Genomic DNA, 13,156 nt, shown 5'->3' with positions numbered 1-13,156 from the left:
CTCCAGCTCAGGACCCCCTGCTTGGATGTTAATCCCCGCTCCACCCTGACAAGCTGTGTGACCTTAATCCTCTGTGCCTCAGTAGATGGTATCTCCCGTCTACATGGGGTCTCCCCAGTGCAGGGTCTGAGACAGAGGCTTAAGTGTGAGTAGTTTATTTGGGAACATGACCCGGGGAGCAGGACTGAGGGAGAGGAAGAGTGAAACACAGATAGAGGGTTGCTGACCTAGCTGTGTGAACCAGTTAGCCACCTCTATGGGTGACTGCTGTTCCATCCTGCAGGACCTTCTGAGAAGCTTTATGAAATGTACTTCAGAACCTTCCAGAAGAAAGGGGGATCACTTATACATTGGCTCCTATGGAGTTACCCCAGGGATGTTAACTCCCTGCAGTCCTGGGTGGCTCATGGGTCAATGCCAAGTGGGTCCCATGGGTGTCCCTGACACCAGGGTGTCAGGAGGCTTTAAGAGGCATGCAGAGGGACACTGTTGGCTGCACTTGTGTGACACTGGTCGAGGCCTCTGTAAAACCGGTTACCACAGTGGGGTACCAAACCAGAGGGGAGGCCGAGGGAATCTGAAGCGGTGCACGTGACGTGCCCAGTACAGATGGGGTAATTGTAGAGCTCTCCTCATAGGACTGCTGGCCCTTAGCATGTGGCCATCAGCATGGTGGTGACTCTGATCCTGACATCTCCCCTGCCTAGTGGACATCTCAGAGGTCTGTCATGTCCAAAACAGCTGTGGTGCGTGAAAGGAAAGAAAGCTAGCACTCCCCTTGACAAGGATGGAAGAGGCCCTCGGGCCTGACAACATGCATATGGTTAAGGCATTGCCACCTACTTTGTGGCATCTAACCACTGTTTTTTAGAACTACCATATGACCCAGCAATCCCACTACTGGGCATATACCCATATATGCGGAATCTAGAAAAATGGTATAGATGATCTTATTTGCAAAGCAGAAATAGAGATACAGATGTAGAGGACAAGTGTATGGATACCAAGGGAGAAAGGGGGGTGGTGGGATGAATTGGGAGATTGGGATTGACATATATACACTATGGATACTGTGTATAAAATAGATAACTAATGAGAACCTACTGTGTAGCACAGGGAACTCTACTCAACGCTCTGGGGTGACCTAAACAGGAAGGAAATCCAAAAAAGAGGGAATATATGCATACGTATAGCTGATTCAGTTTGCTGTACAGTAGAAACTAACACAACATTGTAAAGCAACTGTACTCCAATAAAAATGAAAACAAACCAAACCAAACCAAACCAAACCAAAACAGAGCTCTGATTCCCTGCCTCTCCCCCAGCCCAACCCTTCCTCCAGCCTTCCCCATTGTAGTTCAATAGCCTGGATCCATCTCTCTCCCACACCCCTTACATCTAATCCATTATCAAACTCTAGCTTCGAAGTATACCCCAGTCTGACCTCCTCATTAACTTCTGTCACAAAGCAACCAGCCCAGGCCAAGGCACCTTCGCCCACACACACCCGTCCCCTCCACGTCCCCCACCTCCGTCCCGGCCCACGACAGCGGCCTCCCAGCTGTCTCCAGCCTCTGCTCTTGCTTCCTGAGAGTTTATTCTCCCACAGCAGACAGTGATAATGTTACTCCCTGATTAAAGCAGCCCTCCAATAACTTCCCATTATCATTTTTCTAATAACAGCTTTATTGAGATATAATTCGCATACCATATAATTCACCCATTTAAAGTATACAATTCAATGGTTTTTTTTAGTATATTCACAGGACTGTGTGACCATTACTGTAATCAATGTGAGAACATTTTCATCACTGAGCCCCCACCGCAAACCCCCCTCCCCCCGCCCCTTGTATCCCTTAGCAGTCACTGGCCCATTTCCTCCCCACTCTCCCAGCCTGGGTGAATCTACTTTAGAGATTAATCTACTTTTTAGTCTCTATGGATTTGCCTATTTTAGACATTTCACATAAATCGTGGAATATGTGTCTTTGTGACCAATTGCTGTTTCCTGTTATTCTTAAAATTAGACCCAAACTTCGTGGTCCAGCGCCCACTGCGGGCTCCCCAGCTTGCTGCCTGCCTGTCGGGCCACGCCTCCAGCCTCACTCGCTGCCTCTGTGCTCCTTCACCCTCAGGACCCCGACCTTTGCTTTTCCCTGCAACCGTCCTGGATTCTTTCTTAGATCTGTGACTGAGCCAGTCCTTCTCCTGATTCAAGTGTCTGCCCAAATGTCACCTCCTCAGAGAGGATTTCCCTCTTTTCCATCCCACCCCCAATCTCTAACCCTTCCCCTGACTATCTGAAATTTATTTATTTGTTTACATACTTGTCTACTGGCTCTCAGCCCCTTTAGACCTCTGTAGGGTGGAGATTTTTGTCCTGTTCACGTTTGTATCCTTAGCACCTTGGGCGGTGCAGGGTGCGAAGTTGGGTTTTGACATTTACTGCGCAAATGATTGGGTGATGCTTCTGGAAGTCCCGCTGAGGAGTTTCCACAATTCCTTCCACCGCCTAAAGCAGGGTGAGACACCTTCAAAGTTACAAGTTCTTCTCTAGATGTAATGAAAATCCACTGTGTTATAGTTTGCATTCATTTTCTTTTTCTGCTGGGTATCTTGGTCCTTACTCATAGACCACCCACCCCGTTCACCAGCTGAGCTCTCTTGCCTCAGGCTCTCCTCATAGATTCTCTTCCTGGTGTCCCTTGCTCCCCTAGGGAAGGGTACCCCAATTGTCAGCTGTGATGGTTGCGGCTTGAACACAAATGAAACAACACGGCCTGGACCACACAGTCCTCAGCTATCCGTGTACCCTCACTGGCCAAGCTAAGTGCTCTGGGCTTCCGCTCTGGACTTGGCCTTCTCCATCCCTCGCTTCTTTGGAGCCCTGACATTGCCTCCTTGCCTTCTCTTTAAAAATCTCAGCCTGGTGGGAAAACAGGGTTTTTCATACATTGCTGGTGGGAATGAATACGGCACAACCTCTACGTAAGACAGTTTGCAAGGTGTCTCTAAATTACAAATGTCCCAACCCTTGGGCCCTGTGCACCTGTGCGCTTCTGGAAGGACAGATCCCGCACTGTCTGACAGCAAAAGATTAGAGACTGACCGCTTAGTGCCATCAACAGAGGACTGGTTTAGAACAAGGAATACTTCGCAGCTAAGAGAAAATGGACAACCCTATGTGTGGTTATGGAACAATCCCCAACACATAGTGTCAAGAAAAACCATGATTATAGTAAACTATCTATAGAATAATAATGAGGAAAACCAAGAAAATATATTTACATAAAGAAATACTGGAAGGATAAAAAAAAAAAATTTTTTTTTATATCGGGGATGAGAACTGTTAGGAAAAAATTAGGAGGAAGAGTTCTCACTGAGATTTTTATGTCATTTTTGTATTTGAACCATGTGACTGTAATTACATATTTAAAATAAAATAACAAAATATACTGAAAGATCACAGTCCTATTTGGGGGGTCTTGCCGTCTAAGGACTCTAAGATTTTTCTTTCAGGAAACCGAAAGTGCTCAGCAGTCATGGTTGGGTACAGATAGTAACCCCCTGTGATGCTGGCTGTGACGTCTGGGGTGTGGCCCGTCAGCTCACCAAGGACGGGCCTTGTTTTATTCATCAGGGTGTCCCCAACACCAGCACAATGGATCACACAGAGCTGGCACTCACTAAGTATTCGTTGACTGAAATACAGATAAAAGCACGAATAGAAAGATTCCTAACTCAATAATGGAGCATTTCAATCTTGGCGAAGGGTCCATACTGATATAAAATTGTCAAAATGGGTGAATCTGAGCAAGGAGGTAAAGGACAATGCTGTTTAAGTCAGAAATGAGAAGGTGGCATTCCGGACATGGGCTGTAGCTCTCCCAGACACAGATTTACTGGAATTTTCTTGACGCATGGGGTCTGGACAACCGCAATGAGTAAATGCCCGCGATCGTGTAAGAACAGCAATAAAGCAAAAATACGTAAATCAGTAGCCCAGTGTCGGCAGGTTCACCTCATCACGGGCTTCCTCCCCTAGGCCCCTCTTCTCAGGAGCTCAAAGTTCTTTCACGGGGCTTTGCCTCCGTACACCTGAGGGCAAACGGAATCAGCGGTGACTCCCAGCCAGAGCTCTGTGCTTGCAGCCACAGGGCACCGCTGCAAACCAGCCAAGCACAAGTCTGGAGCTCACAGTGGACTCCGGGCACTAGCCAGGGTGGCTGGGATCAGCCCTACCCACCTAGGGGTGTCAGGTCAGGCAGGAGCGAGGACCGAACCTTGCCCGGTGCCCTTCCAGCGTGCACCCTCCCCTCCTCCAGGCCTGGCTGCCACCCGGCAGTTGTCCTCGTCCTGAGGCAGAGGAGCGAGGACGGAATCTGTGGCTTTTGCTGGGTCCTCACTCTCCCTCCTCCCCACATCTGACACAGGGGTTTCTGCAGATGGGTAGCTCTGTTTCCTTTCAAGCCTCCTTTGCCAGATCGCCCTCCCTCTTCTTATCCTGGGCCGGGGAGTTGTCTCTGAGGGGTAGCTGGGCTTTTTCTGCAGACTGGAGGCCACCGAAGCCCTGAGCCTGAGGCCATAAGGCCTCACAGGGAAAGTGTTGAACTGAAGCAATTTGCCTGGAGCTGGACGTGAGATAAGCCAGAGCCCTGGGCCCTGTCACCGCCTGTACCTGTCAGACCCCGACCTTCCCATCCCTCCATCTACCAAGCCTCTGGACCCAACTGAACCTCCCTCGGCTGGGACTCCGGCGGAGCACCTCGTGTGGCACCAGCCAGATGTCCGCCTGGGATTTGGGTGCAAGCCCAGCGGCCATGGGCGGCGCAGCGGGCAGGCTGCTAGCCATGGGCTGATCCTCTGGACCTCGCTCACTGGTCCTGGGGAAGTGTCTCAGCAGGAAAGCTCCCACATTTTTTTGCTTCATTGCCTCAGAGTGAGTAGTGTTCCGAGATGTCCCTTGAGCACATTTGGCCCAGAGGGCAACTGGGTATCTGCCCAGGCTCTGTAGCAACCTGCCCTTTTCTAGGTGAGACAGAGAACAGAGCCTGCCAGAGTCTAGCGTTGTGGGTTCAAGGCTGCCTTGACCAGCAGCGGCCTGGACCTGCCAAGTCTCACTTCCCCCTCTTCCTTCCTATCCATCCCACTCACCTCTCACACTCAACTCACCCTCTGCTTCAGGAACTCCCCTCCCTCCCCTCCCCCGGGGGGATGCCGAGCCCACCCTAAAGACGCCACCAGCTTCTTCCAGAAGTCAGTGGAGTGGAGCCGGGGAAGAGCTGAGAGGCCCTGTGGAGAGGGTGTGTGGTCATCTCCAAAACGGCAGCCCCTCTGCCTTTGGCTTCAGGGGGAAGCCGGCAGTGCCCTCCCAGGTTTGGTCAGTCAGCCAGAGCACTCCCTGCGGCAGGTCCAGGTCAAAGGACTTGTAAGACCCTCCTGTGTCACCCCCAGCAGCTGGACCGAGGCTGAGGAGCCCCTCCCAGGAGCCTCAGGCCTGGGGCCTCTCAGGTTCCCTCGGAGGGAGGGAGGGAGCTGCCACAGGGCCAGCTGCATCTGTGGGAAACCACACACCGCAGCCTGCAGGTGCAAGGGGCCTGGGGGAAGGGGAGAGGATTAATTAACCATTTCTTGGAAGCAGGCCTTCTCCATTCCTTCCATTCCCAAACTGTGGCTTCCCTAAGACGCCAGGTACCACACTCAGTGGTGCAGAGTGGGTCCGGGGCCAAAGAAAAATCAAAGGACTTGTGACCCAGGGATGCAAGAGACAGGTCCCCGCCCGAGAGGCCCTGAAGCCTGCAGAGAGAGGCCAGGGGACCGTCACTGACTCTCGGCCGGCTTTGGAGGCCACTGAGAAACCTTGGGTGTCATGTCCCTTTTCATGGCTGGTGACCGGTTCCCTGGGACAATTCCACGTCATGGGACACTGCCTGGGGGGAGGTGGTCAGGAGCCCCCTCCTCACGGATGGCACTCACCCCCGCCCGGTCTGTCCACTGAGGACCCCTCAGAGGGCTGCCTCAGGGGGCAGTAGGCCTGGCCTTGGAGGAAGGACTGATGGCCGAGCAGGCCTGCTCCCACTCAGCCCGGGGCCTTGGGGTGGTAACCATTAGTGTCAAGTAAACTGTGGCTTGGACATTGCTCTGGGGTTTCCAGGGGCTGGAAGCCATTCAAGCGGAAAGCTTTCAAACAGTCCCCGGAAAGGGCTCCTTTCTGCTAGACCTGCCCGCAGAGGTTAGTGTTGTTCTTACGGCTGCCCATCTGCCCACCTGCCTGCCCAGGTTGGTCTGACTTCTCATCCTGCCCTTCCACCTGCCTGCCGTGGAGCGCCCACCAAGAGCAGTCTTCTGGGCAGGAGGCCTGGAAAGTGCAGGACCCTGTGGAAGAGGGCAGCCTTGCCCTTGTTTTAGCGCACCCCACTCATTCTTCCCAGTATAAGTCATAAATCATCCCCCTACTCTCCTGATCTTTCCTAAATGCGAGAAAGGTTACATTTTCTAGGAGGAACTGAGTTCATTCTGCACATGTCTGAGCACCCACTGCTTGGCAGGCTGTGCTAAAGCTTGGAATATAGAGACATGTCCTTGCCCTGGAGGAGCTCACAGTCTGGCGGGATAGACATTCACACTCTATTCAGAGAGATAGGACTCTTCAAGGGAAGGCACCACATTCTTCAGGGACAGGAGGGGCCGATGATAATCATGGATGTCTGCAGAGAGCTCACAAATGTTATACAAAATGTTACACACGGTACTGGTTGTTCGAATGAAGCAGAAAGGGGTAAGGCAAGGAGCTTCCGACCAAACTGGGGAGATAAGAATATGAGTCACAACACAGGGCAAGAGTGAACTGACTGGCCCAAAGGGCTTTTGGAATTCAGAGCAGGATAACTTCCCACTGGGGTAATCAGGGAAGGCTTCCAGAAGGAAGTGGTATTTGAGCTGGGGGAATGTCAATAGATAGACCTGAATCAGGGGGACCTTGGTGCCAAAGCAGAGACTGGGGGGTGCCTCCTCCTTCTGGATGAAACACCTGGGGGAAAAGCGAACAAACAGGATGAAAGATTCTACCAAGATACCAAAGTGAGGGAGTTGTCTCTACTACTTTTCCTCTGCCTCCACTTCCTTGGGAGGGAGGGGGTGATTGCCTATCAATTTCTGACCTTATAAATTAGCCGCATCCTATCTTTCCATCCTCAGCTCCCTCCTTTTTGCCATACAGGGAACATCCATTACAACTGTAGTATAATACAAAAATCTATTTGGCCTTTGTCCCCCTTACCTGGTACAGAGCTTTAAAAAATGCATGTTATTTCCTAAGTAATAGGAATGTCTTTTGTTATTCACAACCAGCCCTTTCTGCCACAACTGAGTTTATGCTAATGAGGTGACCAGTGGTAGGTCCTTAGGTGGTTTGAAGGGGGGCAAGGGGGTGAGGCGGGACTGGCCCTGCTAGAAAGAAGGTGGGAAACTTCATCCCCACCCCACTTCCAACCTCTGGGGAGAGGTGGATGACTGGAGATGGAGTTCAATCTCGTGGTCAGTGGTTTAATCAACTGTGCCTATTGCGTGAAACCCCACATAAAAATTCTGGACACTGAAGCTCGGCAGAACTTCCTGCTTGGTGAACACACCAGGTGAGGTGACACACCTGATCTGTGAGGAGAGGGCATGGAAGCTCTGCACTCTGCCCCCCAGACCTTCCCTATTACGGATCTTCCCTTTGTTCTAGAATTATATTTTATAATAAAACTCTAAGTATAGCACATTTAGTGAGTTCTATGAGTCATTCTAGCAAATTATGGAACCTGAAGCAGGGTAGTGGGAACTATTGTATGAATTTGTAGCCAAGTCAGACAGAAGTATGGGTAGCCTGGGGGCTCCATCTGCACCTGTCATCTGAAGTAAGGGCAGTCTTCTGGGGGAATCTGCCCTTTAACTTGTGGGATCTGAAGCTAAGCCTGAGGAGTTAGTGTCAGAACTGACCCTGAACTGAATTGCAGGACTCCCGGTTGGTGTCAGAGATGTGTCAGAAGTACAACCAAAGAGGCTTCCTTACAACATTCCCTATAAATCACACGCATTCCTAACCTGTCCTCCTGTCTGAAATGTCTCTCTAGCCTCCCACGCTCACTAGTCCACTAGTTTCAGCTTTTCCAAATCCTTCCCGTCCTTCAAAGGCCACTGCCTTTACAACTTGGTACTACAAGGGCTGTCCTGAAGCCTTTCCTCGCATGCAGAAATCTGGCCCTCCTGCCAGGTAGCATGTTTGGAGGAAAGGGATCTGGCGGTAGGAGGGTGCCCCAGGCAAAGGAGCTGCCCATTAAATGCTCCTGGACAAATAGAAGGAGAGGGCTGCATTGCAGCGAGGAGGGCTGCTGGCCTGGCTGAGCTCTCCTTGAAGAAGCAGCCTCTGCTGCAGGCCTCTCCACCTCTCTCCTTCCTCTGTTCCTGTGAGAAGCAATGTCTTGGGGTAGGCAGGGGCTGGGGCGTTCTGGCTCTGCAGGTCCCAGCTCCACTGGCCCTGATGGTAAACACAGAGTTTTGGCATCTTCTCTATAGTGATGGGCAGTGTTCACCCAGGCCAACAAACACACACCTTCTCGGGCATGTACATTTGTGTGTGCGCACACACACACACACACACACACACAGAGGCAGGAGCATGCCAAGCCCATGTCTGCATTGCTCTGGGCTGCAGTTGGGAAGTGCCCCACATCGGCGTGTTCTGGCCAATGGTCTGGTCCTCTCCCCCTTTGCTTTTTGCCAACACTGGTCTTGGCAGCGTGCGGCCCTGCAGACTAAAGGCCAACAGAGACAAGCGTGTTCCCCTCTCCCACACCCTCTAGGCTCCCTTCCACCCCACACACTCTGCCCCGTGCTGAAGCTGCCTCCAAGAGCCTAGGGTTGTGGCTCCTTTTTTAAACAACTCAGACAGCGTATAAGCCACTTGGGTGACCCGGTGGGAGGCCAGAGAGCAGTGTCACCCCGCCCCCCGCACCACTGGACGATGAGCAGGTAGTAGATGGATGGGAGCTAAACTGGACTCCTCCCTCAAGGGCTGCTGAGGCCTGGGAGGCAAACATGGAGGGTTGCAGAAAGTGACCCAGAAGGCATTTAGGAAGCCCAAGGCCTTCTGCCACATCATTGCCCACAGGGAACTGGACTGAGCTACCAGGTCTAGATCAGGCTTCAGAAAAAGCACAGCTCCTGTGATATCCAGATTGCCCCTTTCTCTCCCTTTTCCAGTCCCCTTTCCCTCCGAAAGCCTCTCCCAGTATACCCTAGGTCCTAGGAAGGCAGAATCTTAGCCGTTTATTTTTAGCTTAACTGTGGCCTGAAAGGCTTGGTCCCCAGGTGAAGGCATTTTAAGGAGCAGCTTATATCGGGAAGAGCATTTGGAGGGCTGGGCTCTTTCTTTCCTTGCATTACTGCACCCCACTCTCTGCTCTCAGGCGTGTCCCTTCTCCCAGCTCATTGCAAATTGGGGGGGGGGGCCCGCTGTGACTGAGAGATGACCTCAAACTATTTAGAAGGATTATAGCTCTTCACCAAGTGTTGGGGAATCTTCTATAAAATTAGCTCCTCTTGAGGTGTTCTCAGTCCGACAGACCCAATTCTCTTTATCATGGGGATCTGGGGAAATAAAACCCTACCATCTCAGGTCCTAAATTGAATCCCATTCCATTTTATCTAGCCCTCAATCAGACGCTCATCCTAATTTCTCTCCCAGCTACCTGAGCACCAGTTACCACAGCAACCCCAAAGCTCCCTCACAGCACTGGACTCTCACATTTTAAACTGAAAGTCACCCTAGAGCTCATCAGTCCCAACTTCCCATGTTACAAGGAAGGAGACTGAAGTCCACCCATGGGAAGTGACTTGTCCAAGGTCACACAGCTTTTTAGTGGCAGAATTAAGATGAAAACGCTGCACTTTGACTTCCAATCCAGTGCTCTTTCTGCAAAGCCACACCACTTAGCATCCCCACTGAGCTCAGAGTTTGGGATCTGGAGTTTAGGTCCTATTTCTAGAGACATCGTGGGAAATTCTAGGATGAGGTCTGTATGAAGAGTCAGCACCTGTTTTCCCCCGAAGCTCTTGTTTTGTGTTACATTGCCTCAGCAAGGCGGGGATGAGGGGGGCTGCTGGGCCATGGTGCGCCTCTGCTGGGCTCCCGGCTTGTCCAAACCGACCTGGGGAGCAGGTGTGGGCCCTCTGTCCCCAGAGCTTCTTGAAGAACAGTTTGTTCTGCAGGGGCTGCAGCCGGGGTAGAAGGAGAGTGACAGACACCAGCACAGCCCTGGAACCTGCTGCAGCTGCTTCCTGTTGTCAGACTGCTCTCCGGCTGAGGGGCTGAGCTCCCTGGCACCCCGCTCGCCCCTGCCTAGCTCTCCACTGGGACCACCTGCCTGCCTAGGCCAGCGACCTCCCGTGGATACAGAGGAAGACCAAGTTCAAGGAGTGAGAGGTCAGAGGAAGGAAGCGGCCCAGGGCCGGGCACACTTCCAGCCTCATTCTGTGCAAACGGGATCCCGTCCCCTGCATGTGCATGTTCACTCCTGCCTCACCTCCCCTTTCCCATCGGGAAGACTTTCCCACCATCCCCGTAAAGCCAACTTCTCCCTGTTTTCCGGGCCCCCTCATCCTTGTGCATGGTGACACCCCTGCCCCCCCGATTGGCCGTACTGGACCGTCCAGTATGAGTGTGTAGGCCCCAACCTCACACTGCCTTGTTTTGTGGTTTGACATTTCACCTGGGTTTGTTTTGTCTCCTCTTTAAGACTTAAAGACAGGAGAACTTGGGTCCCTAACCACTGCCTCCTATTTCAGACAAGATCCCTTACAGAGCTGAGCTCAGAGCTGACGCTATGGTAGGGACACAGTAAATCCTCGTTGAACGTCCCAATGTCTCTGTCCTGGTTCCTGTGTGAACTGCAGTCACCCCAGACTGGGGCGTGGGGGGAGGAGAAGGAGAAGAACAACTTGGGCTTCCCTGCCAGGAATTTTCTGCCTGGTAGTCATGATGCCTGATTATGGGAAGCTGCCCAAGGCCTTGCCCCTCTCCAAGCTTCCTTCCAGATTCCCCTCTGACTAATAATGAGAGTATTACGGGGCTGGCCTGAGTGGACCCCCTCCCGTCTACACAGGATTCCCCCAGTGTGAACGCTTGCAGGTAGATGGCCAGGGAAAGGGGAGAGTGGTGGTGGGCGCCTGCAAGGAGGCCGCTATCCACCCCAGGGCACTGCTCAGAACACTCCCAGTATGGGCTCTCCAGCCTCCATCTCCCTAGGGACTAGCTCATTGTCCCCAGGGGGTCTTAGAGGGGCTGGGGTAGAGGTGGAGGGAGCACTAACCTCGCACTCTCAGCCCAGCGCTCTTCCCCCCATTGTGAAATGGCCTTGGATGAGGGCCAAGCAGGAAGCCGCCTCCTATAGGCTCTAACTCAATCCTTGGCACCTGGGGTGTGAAGATGGGCCCCAGGCTCTTCCCTTCCCAAGGGAGGCCGGAGCTTGACACTGAGCCCGCCTGCTAGGAGACAGCCTGAGCTGCCCTTGGCTCATCGAGAGGGCCCTATGCCTCCGCGACAGCTACGCGGGACATTCAGAGGGGTGTGAAGGGCAGTGGAAAGTGCGTGGGCCTGGGGCTCAGGGTTTCCAGCCTCTACTCTGCCATTATGAGCTTTGTGACCTTGGGCAAGTCACTTTCCCTCTCTGGGCCTCACTCAGTTTTCTTACTTGTGACTAACTAGAGGGTAAAGCATCAGGCTAGGAAGATCTTGCAGGCCTCTCAAAGCTTGATATTATGACTCACTGAAGTCAGTGCTTCATTGATGTTATTACCAGGACTTGGCTCTGGTCTGGCAGGGAGTCCGTTCACTATGTCTGTCTAGGTTTCCCCATATAAATCTGCAACGGCTGGTCTCTCAGAGCCGTGGAGTGGGCTTCCCTGGACAATCAAGGATGAATGACGACAGAGGCTAAGAGATGAAGAGCATCTGTTACTTTGGGGAGTTAGGACACCTGGGTAATTTGTACAGAAACTCTGGCTACATAATTTCCTGTCCTTCAATTCCAGGCAGGAAATTTAAAAATTTGGGATCCCTAATCATCATGAATAAAGGGACCCCTTCTCCCACGCACTAAACTCTTATTTTTTTTAACATCTTTATTGAAGTATAATTGCTTTACAATGGTGTGTTAGTTTCTGCTTTATGACAAAGTGAATCAGTTATACATATACATATGTCCCCGTATCTCTTCGCTCTTGCGTCTCCCTCCCTCCCACCCCTCTAGGTGGTCACAAAGCACCAAGCTGATCTCCCTGTGCTATGAGACTGCTTCCCACTAGCTATCTATTTTATGTTTGGTAGTGTATATATGTCCATGCCACTCTCTCACTTTGTCACAGCTTACCCTTCCCCCTCCCCACATCCTCAAGTCCATTCTCTAGTAGGTCTGTGTCTTTATTCCCGTCTTGCCACTAGGTTCTTCATGACCTTTTTTTTTTTTTTTCCTTAGATTCCATATATATGTGTTAGCATAGTATTTGTTTTTCTCTTTCTGACTTACTTCACTCTGTATGACAGACTCTAACTCCATCCACCTCACTACAAATAACTCAGTTTCGTTTCTTTTTATGGCTGAGTAATATTCCGTTGTATATATGTGCCACATCTTCTTTATCCATTCCTCTGATGATGGACACTTAGGTTGCTTCCATGTCCTGGCTATTGTAAATAGAGTTGCAATGAACATTTTGGTACATGACTCTTTTTGAATTATGGTTTAAAAGTAGGGGGAGGAGGAAGGCAGGAAGAGGACAGCGGTCTTCACACTCCAGACATCTAGCCAGCCTGGGACGACTTGAGCGATAACCACGCCTGCTTTTCTTGGTCTCAGTTTCTCCTCGTACAACCTGGGGTGTGGTGGCCCTCCCCTTCCTGAGGTTCAGCAAGGAAGGAAACCATCGATGAGAAGGTGAGACCCTGTTAAAGCTCACACGTGTTTCATGAGTGCCGCCACCCCAATTCTACACACAGCTGAACTTCCAGGCGAGGGGGGGCCAAGGTGCCCATGGGGTGTAGTCTGTGGGGTAGTGGGAATTTCTTTGAAGCTCCCCAGAGCCACAGCACCTGAAATCCCACCATTAGAGTCTT

At 51.7% G+C, this 13,156-nt stretch overlaps 1 non-coding gene across 1 annotated transcript; it reads left to right on the top strand.

The window, feature by feature from the left end:
- Positions 1 to 743: 743 nt before the first annotated feature.
- Positions 744 to 869, top strand: LOC137752694 (U6atac minor spliceosomal RNA). The gene has a single exon (XR_011071264.1). It is a non-coding gene; the product is annotated as a U6atac minor spliceosomal RNA (small nuclear RNA).
- Positions 870 to 13,156: the final 12,287 nt, after the last annotated feature.

This window comes from Eschrichtius robustus, chromosome 1 (assembly GCF_028021215.1).
Source record: "Eschrichtius robustus isolate mEscRob2 chromosome 1, mEscRob2.pri, whole genome shotgun sequence".
NCBI classification, from domain to species: domain Eukaryota; kingdom Metazoa; phylum Chordata; class Mammalia; order Artiodactyla; family Eschrichtiidae; genus Eschrichtius; species Eschrichtius robustus.
Note: the sequence above shows the minus strand (reverse complement) of the source record. Positions and strands in the feature narration are given on the sequence as shown.